Source organism: Ictidomys tridecemlineatus, chromosome 7 (assembly GCF_052094955.1).
Source record: "Ictidomys tridecemlineatus isolate mIctTri1 chromosome 7, mIctTri1.hap1, whole genome shotgun sequence".
Taxonomy (NCBI): Eukaryota; Metazoa; Chordata; class Mammalia; order Rodentia; family Sciuridae; genus Ictidomys; species Ictidomys tridecemlineatus.
In genome coordinates, this window is record NC_135483.1 from 119,831,788 (window position 1) to 119,844,221 (window position 12,434).

Genomic DNA, 12,434 nt, shown 5'->3' on the forward strand with positions numbered 1-12,434 from the left:
GTTTTTAGTTTATGTGATAAGGATTTTTCCTGTAATAGGAAGATCAGCATGTTTTTTTAAAGTCATAGTTCTTGTTACTCCCTAATTCAAGTTTTCTACTTCTGATGGATCCTATTCTTCTGTCCTTCTGTCTAATCTCACTAAATGTGGACTGAAAAAACTGGAAATAATTTTTATAATCTTTCTGGCTTTTAAAATTTATGTAGAAATAATAGAATTAGAAAGAATTAAAAAGTACACACTCAAATAATTAATCCAATTGTAACATTAGAGATCACACAAGATTAAATAAAATCATACAAAAATAAAGTGTGCTGCTAGTTTATGTTTATGGATTTCTGATTAAAGTTTCCCTACAAATTTTTATGTAAATGTTTGAACTTACAAGTATTTGTTTGTATTTTAAATTTTATAGTTGGCCTTTTTATAAGCATGGGTTCAATATTACATATCCAAATCAAACTAAGCAAGCAAGAACACTGCTCCTGCATCTTTGCCAGAATGATAAAGTACAAACAAGATACGTGGGCATCTTCCTACTGCATGTCCTTACCACTTCTCAACAATTTTGCAGTGGCTCCAGGTGCAGTGGTACACTCCTGTAATTCAGTATCTTGGAAGGCTGAAGCAGGAGAATCATAAGTTCAGTGTAGACAGTCTAGACAACTTAGCTAGACTCTATCCCAAAACAAAATATTAAAAGGTCTGGGACTGTAGTTCAGTGGTAAAGCACCCCTGGGTTCAATTTCTCATTTCCAAAAAATACATATTTTTTTGCACTGACAATTAATGTAATAATATTTTATATTAAAGAAAGTTTTTTGCTTAATTTAATGTTAGGTAGTTCTTGCCCATTTTTTAATATTCATGAACACAAATATGAATAATGATTATATATAGGAATTTTTGGAAACAAGATTTTTTTTTAAAGAGAGAGGGAGTTTTTTAATATTTATTTATTTATTTTTAGTTTTCGGCAGACACAACATCTTTGTTTGTATGTGGTGCTGAGGATCAAACCCAGGCCACACGCATGCCAGGTAAGCGCTCTACCGCTTGAGCCACATCCCCAGCCCCTGGAAACAAGATTTTTTTTTAACTCTTCCTCCAAGCTTCTGGGCAATTTTAATTGTAGAATCTTTTAATATTGCCAAATTAGCTATTTTTTTAAATTTTTGCCATTTGTAGTAGCTTATCTGTGGTAATTAGAATGAGTCAATACTATAAAACCAAAACAAAATATAGAAACTGGTTTATTAATAAAGATAATTTAAAATTGTACTTTTCACCAGTATGCTTAATTTACTATTTTTATCAATCAAAACAGTCTATTTTTATTAATGGATTTTATGAATAATAATATAATTTGATCTTATAAAATGAACAAATATCTATTTGATTATGTAATTGATGCTCCATTTATATTTCATTTAACAGTAGAGGCTACTGATAAAGTGATCTGGCCCAATCAATTAATTTTACAAATAAAAAATGGCTGGAGTTGTAGCTCAGTGGTAGAGTGCTTGCCTAGCACATGTGAAGCACTGGGTTCAATCCTCAGCACCATATAAAAATAAATAAATAAAATAAAGGTATTGCATCCATCTACAACTAAAAATATATTTAAAAAAAAAAAAAAAGAGGCCTGGGGATGTGGCTCAAGCGGTAGCGCGCTCACCTGGCATGCGTGCGGCCCGGGTTCAATCCTCAGCACTACATACAAAGATGTTGTGTCCACCGAAAACTAAAAAATAGATATTAAAAAAATTCTCTCTCTCCCTCTCTCTCTCTCACACACCACTCTCTTTTTTAAAAAAAAGAATGTAACCATTTGACCCAAAGGACTTAAAATCAGCATACTACAGTGATGCAGCCACATCAATGTCTATAGCAACTCAATTCACAGTAGCTTAACTATGGAACCAACCTAGATGCTGTTCAACCGATGAATGGATAAAGAAAATGTGATATATATACACAATGGAATATTACTCAGCCTTAAACAAAAATGAAATCATTGCATTTGCAGGTAAATGGATGGCGTTGGAGAATATCTTTCTGAGCAAAATAAGCCAATCCCAAGAAAAACAAAGGCCAAATGTTTTCTCTGATATGTGGATAGTGATCCATATTGGGGGGTGGAGCGGCTGGCTAAGAATGGAGGCACTTTGGATTGGGCTGAAGGGAGGGGAAATGGTGGGGATGCGAAGGATGGTGGAATGAGACAGACATTATTACCCTATGTACATGTATGATTGCATAAACAGTGTGACTGCATAGTGGATATATTTTTGGAAAAGAAATAAGAAGTTGTGCTCCATTTGTGTAGAATTGAAATGCATTATGCTGTCACATATAACTAATTAGAACAAAAAAACTTTAGAAATAAATTTTTTTAAATAATTTTTAAATATTTAAATCAGAAAATAACTGATTTACAACTCAGTTTAAGTGTCTTGCTCAAAGTATGTAACTAGAAAAACCACAGATAAAATCTTTCTAACCCTGAGTTCACTGTTATTTCTGTTTTGTTACATTATCTAGGTTCCTGGGATACATCTAGTTTTTGCCATGACATTTAGCATTTAATGACATGATTTAAATACATGCCTTCATTTATTTATTCAAAAAGTCATTTTGTGGGTACCAGGCACTCTTCTAGGCACAGGAGACATACTCTGAATCTGGAAATTGTGCTGAAAATAAAATAAGAAAAATAGTTTCTAGTCAAATCTCCATTCAATGTTGGGTAGATATATATTTGGAATTATCTACCTTGTGTGTGTTTGTATACCACTTGCTTTTTTTAGAGAGAGAGAGAGAGAGAGGTAGAGAGAGAGAGAATTTTAATATTTATTGTTTTTTAGTTATCGGCGGGTACAACATCTTTGTTTTTTTTTTTTTGTATGTGGTGCTGAGGATGGAACCGGGACCGCACGCATGCCAGGCGAGCGCACTACCGCTTGAGCCACATCCCTAGCCCCACTTGCTATTTTTTGACATATCATTAATAATAACTTTTCTATCTGTGATTATATTTTAGAGAAGTAAAAAATGTTCTTTAGTATTTTGAAAGACAAGAAAAATGAATTCAACAGAAGGCATGTTATTTGTATGCCATATACCTAATAATATGTTTAGTAACCAAAAACACAAATGAAACAAGGAATGTGTGTACATTAAAATGGAGTATGGCAAGTGTAAGCAGTGCTGTAGGCTGAAAGACAAATGTATGAGTAACTCAGCAGAACAAAAGGTTCATTATCCAAAGTACATATATGAAGACACAAATTGGTGTCAATATACTTTATACACAACCAGAGATATGAAAAATGTGCTGTATATGTTCAATAAGAATTGTAATGAATTCCACTGTCATTTATTTTTTAAAAAAATGAAATTAAGTTTAAAAAAAAAGTTGTTCTGAGAAAGTGAAAAAAATCTTTGTATGCTCAGGGAATAATACATGCATAAGCATAGCCTTGTGAGCAGCACAGACATTTCCAAGAAAGCTTAAAGTTTAGTGCAGCAGGATGCTATGTGTTCTTGGGAGGAGTGATGTGTGAGAATTTCTAGGCATAAGCAACTAGTTGAAGAATCGGAGTAATTAAAGTGAGAACTTCTTATTTTATGTCTTAGGTAATCGTTATGCTTCTACCTTATTTCTATTCCTTAGTGTAAGTTCTTTTAGACAAGCACTTCATTTTGTAATTTTCTGTATTATGGTGACTAGCTGAGTCAGGCTCAGTATATACTTATTGATTAGCTGTGCTCTTTATCCACTCAACAAATGTATTTGACTCCAACATACATGAGGTTCTATGTGCCATGGGAAGAAAAAACTTGTGATTCAAAACCAGCCTTTCAAAGAGCTATTGAACTCAGGTCAAGAAATACAAGGAGTTTTTGTTGTTGTTTTTTGTTTGTTTGTTGTTGTTGTTATATTGACTACTCTATCCATACTACATAGCGATAAATGCTAAGGAGAAAAAAAATATGTATGTAAGAGTAATATAAATTATCAGGCCTAGAAAGAGAAAGTAGTTACTTTATTTTGTCTTGCCTTAATTTCCTCAACACTAGAACAGAAAAAATAAAGTTTCCTATCATATACTGTTGTAGTAAAGATTAAATAAGTTAACATATGTATGTATAGAGTGCTCAGTGCAGTTCCTAGGAGATGGTAACATGATTATCATCTACATATTTGGCTAAAATACCTTCAGCACCACAGTCTTCTTTTCATCATTTACAGACTTCTGTTAAATCATGTACTTTCCAGTAGTTTAAACTACTTCATCTAATATTCCCTTTACCCATGTATTGCTCCTTTTGGCTTTTGTCTCCAATATACACTCAAATCTGATATTCCTTTCTCACCAAAATTAACCAGTCATTCTTTGATATTATTTTTTCTTAATGACAATATTTGCTTCTATAGATATTAGGACATCATTTTTTATTTCAGGCATACAGCAGACATCCACATCTTCCTATGGAAAATATTCATTAATTAATGCCTCATCACTTATCACATCTCAAGGTTAAAAAGTCTAAAAAGATAAGATATTTATGTTTGCTTACCAACTAAAAATGAGTACGATATTGGAAGTGTTGTTAACAGACAGAAATGTAAAATTCATAATATTAGTCTTTCAGAAGAGAGATTGTTTGCATAGATTAGGTGAAGTTTCAGGTCTCCTACTAACCTTTCTTTGTCTATTTAACCTCTGTGCATCCCTAGATATACTCTTTCCTTACTGTATCCCCCATCCATGAGAACCAGATTAACTGTGCTCATTTAGTATTCCATGCTTAACCTGTACCATAGCCGGGATCATTTGATATTACCTGACTGCTGCACTCTCCACTCTCACTGTCAGGCAGTTGTCTGCTTGAGATGGGGACCGTGTTGGCTTCATGTTTGAGTTGCCCATGTTTATCTTGGTGCTTCACATATAGATAAACATGTAAGACATTAAATATAATTCCGGAATACCTTTCACTTCACAGGTCAGTGATTTGGGGTTTTTTTTGGGGGGGGTTGGTTTTTTGGGGGGGAGGGGGTTGGGTTTGGGTTTTTTTGGGTTTTATTTTTGTTGTTTATTTTGTTATTGTTTTGTTTGGAGTGTGTGTGTGTGTGTGTGTGTGTGTGTGTGTGTGTGCTGGGGATTGAACCCAGGGCCTTGTGCATGTGAGGCAAGAACTCTACCAACTGAGCTATATCCCCAACCCCCCAGCCCCAACCCGGAGCACTTTTTTATATCAGGATTATAGAAACATGGTCATTTAGCCTGGCTGCACGACCCTTAATTTGCTTCTTTGCCTCTCCTGGCTGCTTTCTAAGGAATAGCACTGTCTAATCATATTCCCACATCCCATTCTACACATTACCTTGACCTGGGTGATGATGTTATCAGAGGAAGGTGGCCCTAAAGCAAACAAACACACTAAAAACTAAAACAAACAAACAAACAAACGGGAGTCTGGCCCTCAGGGAAAATCTCAAAGGTGGTAGGCACCCTGTGGAGTAACTGTGGTACAGGTTTTGATCCTAAACTCTTCCAAGTTAAAAACTTGATTTTGCTATTTACTCTCAAGAGTAGTGGGCTTCTGGGGTCTAACAAAGACCATCTATATTTACAAAAGCTTTTTTAAAAATTAATTTCTATACCAGGTGACCTATTTATTATATATGTTTGTTTTTAGTGACTAATACTTGTACCTGCTATCCAGGTTGTTAACTAAATTATATCACAGTGCCTATGAAATCTATCACATAGGTGATTGTTCAGTAGCTATGGAAACAGAAAAATAAGTTAAATGATTATAAAGATTATTTTACCCAGGCTGCAGAAGACTTGTCAAACAGCATAGTTTATCAATGTCTCCCTGAAGGCTAGAAGAAAATAAAGCAAGCAGTTATGAGGTCTCAAGTACACCTTTGAAAGACCTTATGAAAAATGTTCTTAATTGCTAAAAGAAAACAATGTTGTAAATTCTGGGAGTGGTGAGTAGGAGAGGTAATCAGTGGCATTTTATACATCTTATTAAGAATAAATTATATAGTTTGGTTCCAAAATTCTTTGATCTCAAGATTAGTTCCTAAGATAATGGTAATGTGATATTGTCAACAATGGTGCTAAGAAAGAAAGGTAGAGGACTAAAGTGAAATCGAAGGTCTCATATTATTTATATCCTCTAACTCAAGAATCACCAGTCTTGGGGAAAACTCACTTTTAGTAGGAAAGTTGTCTGGATACTTATGGTTTTAGCTGGCTTACTGGTGTTTTTATATGTACTAATAATGCATGATAATCTACCAAGTATTCATTTACAAAAGAAACTGAGCTGTAGGCTAAATGATCAGTAAAAATGAGTTTTACCTCTCGTCAAGAGCTACATTGAGTCCTTCAACCCTTATCTCAAGGTCCTTTCTATTCCAGAGGTTGGAAACCCAAATGCCTACAGAGGCCAGACTGATGGGAATGAAGCAGGAAGCCACTGCACTGAACTGGAGAGCCAAGTCCTTTCTGGAGGAGCAGCCACTGCTCCGTTCCAGATAATTGTTGCAAGGCAGGAATGTTGACCTAGTGTTACCACATTGTCCAGTTTCTCAGGTAAAGCAGGAAATGCAAATTTTCATGTGAATCTTTTGATATAACTATTGTCAATTAATTATATTATTTACGAACCAAGTAAAAGGAAAGCACTTCATTATGTGGAATTTAGCCCAGCATTCTTTTTATAACTGATCTTATATTTTGCTTAATTATTTGTTAAATTAGAAATTTTATTTTTACTGGTTTTGCTTTTTTTAATATATCATCTCTAAAATATTCTATGCTTAATTTTGTCGGGGTGAAATTCCCTAGCTCTTGTATCTGTATTTATCAGTTTTTTTTTTCACTGCTGCATTTTTCCTGCCATTCTCAGCATTCCAGCAAGCTGTCAGTTACATGCTAAATGAAGTCCCTATGCAGCACTACATATGATGCTGTTAAACATCTGTGGGTATTACTGCCTACTGGTTTTGTTCCTGATGTGTGAGCTACAAAAAAACAATAAAAAAATCATTTATTTCATGGAGCTTGTGAGCTCTGTGGGCCTCCCCCCTTTCTAAAAGCCACACAGAAACTATCTTCCTCATCTTGTTTCTTGAGAGAACTTATCAGACATTTTATTTAGACTATAGTTATCTTTTACATTTAGTTGTTTTGGAGACATTGATTGGACTTGAGTATTCCTAGATACTTATATATATTCAGAGACAATGTTTTTGGATGAGTTTCTTCAATGGGTGAGTAATGTCATTTTCACTTTAAGAATGACCTAGTTGGGCATGACGGCATATGCCTGTAATCCTAGCTATTCAGAAGGATGATGCAGAATAATCCCAAGTTCAAGGTCAGCCTTGGCATTAGCAAGTATCTGTCTCAAAATAAAAAGAGTAGGTAAAGTACCTGGGCTCAATCCCACCATACAGAGAGAGAGAGAATATATAACCTGATTTTCACTCAAAATGGATTTAAGACTTGAAACTATGAAATAATAAAAGAAAACATAAGGGAAATGCTTTATAAATTGACCAGGGCAAGGATTTTTTTTTAAGATCTTAAAAGCACAGTCAGCAAAAGCAAAAAAGAACAATGCTCTGAGTTAATCTAAGAAGCTTCTACATAGCAAAGTAAGCAACAGAGTGAAAAGACACCTACAGAAAGGAAGAAAATATTCGTAAACTATACATTTGACAAGGGGTTAATATTAAAAATGTATATAGACTTGACTCAGTGGGAGAAAAAAGAAAAACAAATAACCCAACAGATCTGGAAAGACATACAAATGGCCAACAAATATGTGAAAAGATGTTAAACATCACTATTCATCAGGGAAATGCAAATTAAAATAACAGAGACATCATCTCACTCCAGTTAAGGGTGTCGATTATCCAAAAACAAAACAAAAAAAAGTCACAAGTGCTGGTGCAGTCATAGAGAAGAGAAACTCACATACTGTTGCTAAAGTTAGTACAATCATTTTGGAAACCAAGTATGGAGGTTCCTCAGAAAACTAGAAATAGAAACTTCCATAAGAACCAGTAGTGCTACTACTGGTAATGTATCCAAAGGAAATAAAATTAGTATGTTGAAGAGGCCTCTGCACTTCCATATTTATTGCAGCACTATTCACAATAGCTAAGACAAGGAATCAAAGTAAGTATCAACAGATGAATAAATAAGATAGAATCATAGGTAGATAGATAGAGGAAAGATATAATGGAATACTATTTGGCCATTAAAAATAATGAAATCCTGTCATTTACAACAACATGAATGAACATGCAGAGTACTATGTTAAGTGAAATAAGTTAGGCACAGAAAGACAATTAATGCATGATCTCACTCTTTAGTGGAATCTAAAAAAGTTGATATATCTCATAAAAGTAAAAAGTGTAATGGTACTTACCAAAGGCTGGGTAGCTAATGCTACAGGGAGCAGACATTGGCTTAGTATATGTAATTATAGTTACATAGGAGGAATAAATTTCAAGAGATCTTTTGTACAGAAAAGTGACAATAGTTAGTGATTATATCTTGTATTTTTAACAATGTAAAGAAAGTAGATATCATATGCTCTCACCATAAAAATTATAGCTACATGAAGTGATACATTTATTAATTAGCTAAATCTAATAATTCTGCAATTTATATGTACTTCAGAATATCATGTGGCACAAGATAAAAACATACAAAGGTATACATGTTTTAAAATAAATAAAAATTTTGAAAGAGTTGGGATAAGGCTTAGTGTAAAGCACTTGCATAGTGTTCATGAAAAACCCTGTGTTCTGTCTCCAACCTCACACACACAGAAAAGAGTAACCTTATTTTCAAGGTAATATTGGGGGACTTATTAACTCTGTTTGGTACTGTTTGCTCCAAGTAGGAACTTAATCCATTCTCAAATTAATTGAAAAATGCTAAATATTTTATAGTAAAATAATATACATATCGGTTATTTTGGAATATTACAAATATAAGCATAATTTGTTGTTATTCTCACAGCACAGTTATAGGAAAAATCAGTATTGATGTACATCAGTTTTCAACAACAATTTGACCTGTGTATTTTAAGTTGTATCTTAAGTGACTAAAATACTACTGATGCAATAATAAATGGTGAAAATTACCATTTAAATCTGCTGAGTTTACTCTTAAATAGATTATGTAAATGCAGACAAGTTTTTTTAATCAATATTCTCCATGAGAAACCTAATATTATAGAAAAGCAAATAAATAATATTCTATGCTGAGAACTAATATGCAGAGATATATCATAATATTTTTTTCCTTCTGAATTATAGTAAGTTTGTCAATTATTTTATAAATATTCTAAGGCAACCAGAATATTCTTTAAAGTTATTCTCTAAATTTTTTTAATCATATGTATTTGAGAGCTGATGACTGCTCACCTTTTTACTTTTAAGAGAGAAAGTTTTCTACATATGTATTCATAACCTCCCTTTCCACATCTTTTCATATTTTAAAGGTAGAAAGGGAAGATTTAACTTGAAGCTCTCTGTCTCCACCACTTTTTCTTTGTAGTCATGTAGGATGCCAAGGACAAAGAAAAGTTCAGTTATAAGGAGTAATTCATGAGGAGGAAAGAAGTGGGTATTTTAAGAGAATTACAAAGGGAACCTAAGTGGGACTTGGAAACTCAAATATATTTGAGTTTGGAGAAATTAAGGAAGACCTGTGAGTGACATTTAAACTGAAATAAATAGGTACTAGTTTAATGAAAAACAAGAAGATAGGAATAGAAGACAGTATTCTAAGCTGACAAATAGGAGTAAGCCTGGAGGCATTTTAGAACCAAAGTGACAGGCTTAATTTTTCTTTGTAGTATTTAAGTTGTTCAGGTTAGTACAATGTCCTCTCTGATTCTCTGTATATCCTCTCCACTTGATTAAATATTACTCTCTTTTTTTTCAGTTGTAGATGGACATAATACCTTTATTTTATTTATTTTTATTTTTATGTGGTGCTGAGGAACAAACCCAAAAATACTATAAAATAATTGTGGAATGTTATTGTTGAACCTTAGAATATTTATAAAATAATTGATGAGCTTACTAATTCAGAAGGAAGAAATTATTTATTATAAATCTCTGTGTATTAGTCCTCAGCATAGTATTTTATTTACTTGCTCTTCTATAATACTAGGTTTCTCATGGAGAATATCAATAAAAAATACTTGTCTGCATTTACATAATCTATTTAAGAATAAACAAAGCAAGTTTAAAAGGTAATTTTTACCATTTATTCTTGCATTAGTAGTAGGCTAGTGCTCTACCACTGAGCTACGACCCCAGCCACACAAACATTATTCTTATTTCTAGTAAAAGTTTTCCTTAATGCTCTTAAGGATTAAGAAAACAATTAGCTAATCTACAGATAACAACACTTTAATTTATGGAAATAACATTTTTCCTGATTACAGACCTAATGCTTATTTACTGTAGAAAATTTTGCAAGTACAAAAAAGCAACAAAGAAAATATGTTTTTTCTAAAGAACTTAACAGTAGTAACTGGGCGAATAATGCTATTCTATTCCTATATTTACATATGGAGTAACATTTTGTAATTTAAGATTTATCATTGTATATATGGCTTTGTATTATGTTTTTTCCACCTAAAAATAGCATAGTCCTTTCCCAGTGCTGCAGAATTTTCTATAACATGATTTTAATAGCTTATTCATAATAATTTGGATATTTACTATGTCTTAGGTACATATAATTAATTTATTTTTTCACAGAACAATCATATAACATTATATTCTCTTTTGCCCAAGGTCACAAGCTCATAAAGGGTAGTGCCAGTGTTCACATACAGACAGTCTGACTCTGGAGCTTATACTCTTAACCAGTAATGCTACGAGCCTTTCAATACTATAATTAAAGTCTATTTTAGACTTTCATATTATTTCCAGTTTGGGTTTTGGCTATATGAAATAATACTTAACAATTCTGTGAGTTGGCAGTTTAGTCTGGACTCATTTGGGCCAGGTCATCCTTATTCCACATGATGTTACCTAGGCTCATTTTCATGTCTTGGACCCCACTTCCCTGGATGGGCAGCTAGACTTCTGTCTATACAAGTAGTCTTTCATTCTCAAATAAGCTAGTCCGGGTTGTTTACATGGCAATGACCTTCCAAGAAACCAGAATGGAAGATGCAAGGCATTTAGGTTAGGATCAAAACTTGAACAGTATCATACCCATTGTATTCCAATGGTCAGTGTAAATCACAGGCCAGATGAAATTCAAAATGGGATAATAAATCCTACCTAATAATAAGAACTGCAAAATATTTGTAGCACTTGCAGTCATACCATACTTAGCATTTACTTCTCTGAAAACTTCTTTATGACTAGAATATGTAAGTTGCTAAACTTTCATAGCAAAAAAAAAAAAAACCCACTCCTCATTATAAGTAAACTTCCTCCCTAGAGGGAGGAATGTAGGCCAAAGTACTTCTTAACCTTGACTCTGAGAATTGGCCTAACTCTTGGGACCCTGTCCCTATACTTCAAAGTTTGTAAAAAAAAATGTAGCCTTCCAACTTGCTTATTCAATCTCTTATTCACTGATTGATAACTTTTATACCCTTCTAAACTAAAAGTACAAGAACATCTGAAACTGAAATACTTTTGTTGTTAGGGCAGGAAAGATATGCTTATTGAGCATATCCTGATACAATTGTGTTAAACAAAATGTAAGTACACAGATGTAGTTTGAATGAGTTAAGTGGAGGCAGGCAAAGATATTGGGTCTCTTATAAGGATATATTATCTCCTCTCTTACTCTCTTGCTCTCCTTCTCTCTCTTCTCTCTTCCCCCCTCTTCTCTCTCTCCTCCCTCCTTCCATACTCTCCCCCCTCCTCTCCTCTCTCCCCCCCCCTCTCTCTCTCCACCCCCTCTCTTCTGTGACTGGCCGCTACAATCGTGCTAATAAAATCTCGGACAGGTTAAAAAAAAAAAGGATATATTATCTGAAAATTATGTTTTGGAAGAGGCGACTGCCCAGTGATAAGAGCCAAATGGAAATAATAATCAGAATAAAAATGGGGTTAATTTATTGCAAGATTTAAAAAGAATGAAAGAAGATATACTATAAAGATAAATATACTCATATATCAAAATGCCTAGCTTAAAAAACTAAATGAAGGGTTAAATAGATGAGGAAAGGTTGGGAACTGGTTAGTTAATCCAATCACACATGTTGTATGTATATATTGTTTGAGAATTTAAGTACAGAGTCAGAGGCAGGATTTGAGGGGTTTTTTGTTTTGTTGATATATTGGGAATTGAACCCAGGTCCATGCTCATGGTAGGCAAGTGCTCTTCCATTTAAGCTACATCTTCAGC

General features: G+C 33.5%; 1 protein-coding gene across 25 annotated transcripts in view; it reads left to right on the forward strand.

The window, feature by feature from the left end:
- The window catches only part of Mbd5 (methyl-CpG binding domain protein 5), a 394,577-nt gene that overhangs the window by 322,601 nt on the left and 59,542 nt on the right, over window positions 1-12,434 (forward strand). For 23 of the 25 annotated variants that reach the window (XR_005737952.2, XR_005737953.2, XR_005737954.2 and 20 more), the window contains one exon: window positions 6,447-6,620. The exons of 1 other annotated variant lie outside the window; for it this stretch is intronic. The gene's annotated coding sequence lies outside the window, so the exon portion shown is untranslated. Of the gene's footprint in view, window positions 1-6,430; window positions 6,621-12,434 lie in introns of all 25 variants that reach the window. One more of the 25 variants, XM_040294279.2, reaches the window with a different exon arrangement.